Source organism: Macaca fascicularis, chromosome 6 (assembly GCF_037993035.2).
Source record: "Macaca fascicularis isolate 582-1 chromosome 6, T2T-MFA8v1.1".
Taxonomy (NCBI): Eukaryota; Metazoa; Chordata; class Mammalia; order Primates; family Cercopithecidae; genus Macaca; species Macaca fascicularis.
In genome coordinates this window covers 82,696,985-82,700,914 of record NC_088380.1, presented here as the reverse complement: position 1 = coordinate 82,700,914, position 3,930 = coordinate 82,696,985, and the positions used below count along the sequence as shown (strand labels likewise).

At 42.1% G+C, this 3,930-nt stretch overlaps 1 pseudogene; it reads left to right on the top strand.

Moving 5' to 3' along the window:
* Window positions 1-1,420: 1,420 nt before the first annotated feature.
* On the top strand, window positions 1,421-2,108 carry LOC123573987 (small ribosomal subunit protein eS1-like; annotated as a pseudogene).
* The last annotated feature ends 1,822 nt before the right edge of the window (window positions 2,109-3,930 follow it).

Here is a 3,930-nt window from a genome sequence, read left to right as displayed (position 1 = left end):
AAGGTCAAGAGATGGAGACCATCATGGCCAACATGGTAAAACCCCATCTCTACTAAAAATACAAAAATTAGCTGGGCATAGTGGCATGTGCCTGTAGTCCCAGCTACTCGGGAGGCTGAGGCAGGAGAATCGCTTGAACCTGGAAGGCAGAGGTTGCAGTGAGCCGAGATCGCACCACTGCACTCCAGCCTGGGCAGCAGAGCAAGACTCAGTCTAAAAAAAAAAAAAAAAAGAAGAAGATAAACTCCTGTGTTAGCAACCCCAACATAGTGATGATTTACAACCACCAAAGGCAAATCTTCATCCCCATAAAATATCTACAGAAAGATCTCTGTTGAGTGTTCAAAACAAAAATAGGTTTATCACAAAGGTGTTTTTTATTTGCTTTGTTCTGGTTTTTCAGGCAAGTGTTCAAAGATAATTCTCTAGGAGTCTCTCCTGTTTTCTTCATGTCTTGTGAGCAGGGACTTAACTGTCACTTGTTCCCAGTTATTTTTTCAAGCATGTTTGTATGATTCCCATAGGGAGCCTATTTCCATGACAGCATCTCCTGCTGTCAACCCTGGTCCCTATCAAGGATGGCCATCATCAGACTTCTCAAAGATGTCAGTGCCTCCCTCACCTGTACCCTTGTTACTCTACTGACAGGAATACTCTCTCTGCCTTCCCGAGGAATACAACACAGTGGTGGCTCCTATGGTTTTGCATCAATCCACTCTAACATTCCCACATATCTGAACTTTCTGAACCCTTCATGAATACTATGCTGAGGCAATATCAGCATTTTCACCTCATTTCTTTTGGGCCATTGTTAGCAGAAACTTTAAGGAGCTATTCTAGCCGTCTATTAGGACAGGTTCTAGGTGTCTTTTCCCTGATGTTAAACTTCAAGTCGTGAGAGAGGGCTCCTATATCAATACATTGCCCTCCATCCCATCTTATTTATATTCTAGTCTTGCCAGAAATACACACTTGCCACCCCCCATCCACACACACAGTCTTATTCCTTTAAGATCTACATCCCTATGTGATCCTTGGTTGCTACTGGGACACATTAACCAAGTCCGGCAATGTCTTTGGTATGTTAGATATTTACTCTTGGAGCAGGGAGCTGTGTTTCTCTAGTCAGACTGTGCTGAGACATAATCTTCATAACTGGTCTGAAGGCAATAAAAAGAGGCAGGGTCATCTTGAATAGTACAGATCAGGTGAAGCTTTAGCAGGGTTCCCAGGCAAGGGGCATCTGCTCTGGTCTGCAAGGGGAGAGAATTCAGAGATGCATGAGAGCTTACGTCTCAGATTCATGCATCCAAATATCCCTAAATCAAGTCTCAGAGTCTCCCTTTTTCTATCAGGGCCCTGACTTTTACCATAAAAGACTTATTGGCATTTCCACCCTTTGGGCTGTCTGAGCAGCACCATGGTGGTTGGCAAGAACAAGTGCCTTACGAAGGCAGCAAAAAGAGAGCCAAGAAGAAAGTGGTTCCATTTTCTAAGAAAGATTGGTATTACGTGAAAGCACCTGCTATGTTCCATATAAGAAATATTGGAAAGACCCTAGTCACCAGGACCCAAGGAACTAAAACTGCATCCGATGGCCTCAAGCGTCATGTGTTTGAAGTGAGTCTTGCTGATTTGCAGAATAATGAAGTTGCATTTGGAAAATGTAAGCTGATTACTGAAGATATTTGGGCAAAAACTGCCAAACTTCCATGCCATGGATCTTACCCATGACAAAATGTGCTCCATGGTCAAAAAATAGCAGACAATGATTGAAGCTCATGTCAATGTCAAGACTACCACTGGGCAGTGGCTCACGCCTATAATCCCAGCCCTTTGGGAGGCCAAGGCAGATGGATCACCTGATGTCAGGAGTTCAAGACCAGCCTGGCCAACATGGTGAAACCCCATCTCTACTAAAAATACAAACATTAGCCAGGTGTGGTGGTGGACACCTGTCATCTCAGCTACTCAAGAGGCTGAGGCAGGAGAATCACTTGAACCTGGGAGGTGGAGGTTGCAATGAGCCAAAATCACACCACTGCATTCCACCTGGTTGACAGAGTGAGACTCCATCTCAAAAAAAAAAAAAAAAAGAAAAAAAAGAAAAAAGGCTACCAATGGTTACTTGCTTTGCCTGTTCTGTGTTGATTTTACTTAAAAAAACACACACACACACACAACAATCAGATATAGAAGACCTGTTATGTTCAGCATCAATAGGTCTGCCAAATCCTGAAGAAGATGATGGAAATCATGACCTGGGAGGTGCAGACAAATGACTTGAAAGCATTGGTGAATAAATTGATTCCAGACAGTGCTGAAAAGACACAGAAAAGGCTTGCCTATCTATCCTCTCCACGATGTCTTCGTTAGAAGACTAAAAATGCTGAAGAAGCCCAAGTTTGAATTGGGAAAAGTCATGGAGCTTCATGGTGAAGGTAGTAGTTCTGGAAAAGCCACTGGGAATGAGACAGGTGTTCAAGTTGAATGAGATGATGGATATGAATCACCAGTCCAAGAATCTATTTAAAGTTCAGACTTATAACAGTGGGACATAAAAAGTCCTATTTGTTTAAAAAAAAAAAAAAGACTTGTTGAAGCCATGAGTTAGCTGTCCTTTGCAGTTCTGTCACCCTTATAATCAGCTCCTGGGACTGATTTTAACCACATTCTACCCTACAATGGCTAGAGGCCTCTGGCTTTCACATCATACCTCAGTTGATACTTAGCTAACCTGAATCATTTGTTTGTCAAGACTTCCAAAGAGTTAACAAAATCTGACCAGTTCCCAAATCTTTGTAATTTCATTGCCCCAACTCCATTCAAGAGTCAAAGTTGTCACATAACCCAATGTGTCACCTTCTACCTGTACCTGTGCAGGTGACAGTCTTGGTGACTGTGATGTTACTGCCTGCCCAGGCTATCACCACTGCACTCCAAAATCCCATCCTGAGAGGCTGATTTTTAACACCACTGTTACCAACTCTCATAGCTTGGTTCTCTTACAGGCAGAATCTGAGACAAAGGTCATATCAGGTAGTTTACTTGGTAGTGATACACAGGAGCAGGAGTGAGGAACCAGGGGAATAAGACCAGAGAAGATGGAAACCAGTAGAAGGGAACAATATATAAGAATACAGGCCTCATCCCACTCCCAGTGAGACTGAGTATTACACATGATCTGTTTTTGATGTTTTAATAAGTATATATTTCCTAGGTAATTTTGAATTTTAATTTTTAATGATTTACAATATTTTTCTCATGTTTTAAAATTTTTATTCCATTTGTGGGTTTTTTTTTCCTGTCCTTTGCTCATATGTTAAGATCCAGGGTTGGTTTTTCAAAAAATATATATTGGACCAGCATTGTAGCTCATGCCTGTAATCCCAGCACTCTGGGAGGACAAGGCAGGAGGATCACTTGAGCCCAGGAGTTCAAGACCAGCCTGGCCAACATGGCAAACCCTGTCTTTATGAAAAATAAAAAAAATTAGCTGGGCATAGTGGCAGATGTCTGTGGTCCCACCTACTCAAGAGGCTAAAGTGAGAAGATTCCTTGAACCTGGGAAGTCAAGGCTGCAGTGAGCAGTGACCAGTGACCACATCACCTCACTCTGGCCTGGGTGACAGGATGAGATCCTGTCTCAAAAAAAGAGAAAACAAACGAATTTATCTTTAAAAAGCCATTTTCATAGTCACTCTCATATCTTATTGGTAGGCCAAACACTGATAAAACATTTCTGGAAAGCCTTTTGCAATTTGTATCAATAACTTAATTTTTTCACCTACTGTAATTTCTCAAAGACAAGCTAAACTTGAGTCACAGGAACAGGGTAGGTTTCTGGGTGCCTGACATCGGAGTCAAGGTAATGCAGGGTTGATTTTTCAAGGATATTTCTCCCCAGTTTGTTGCTTATATTTGTTGTTG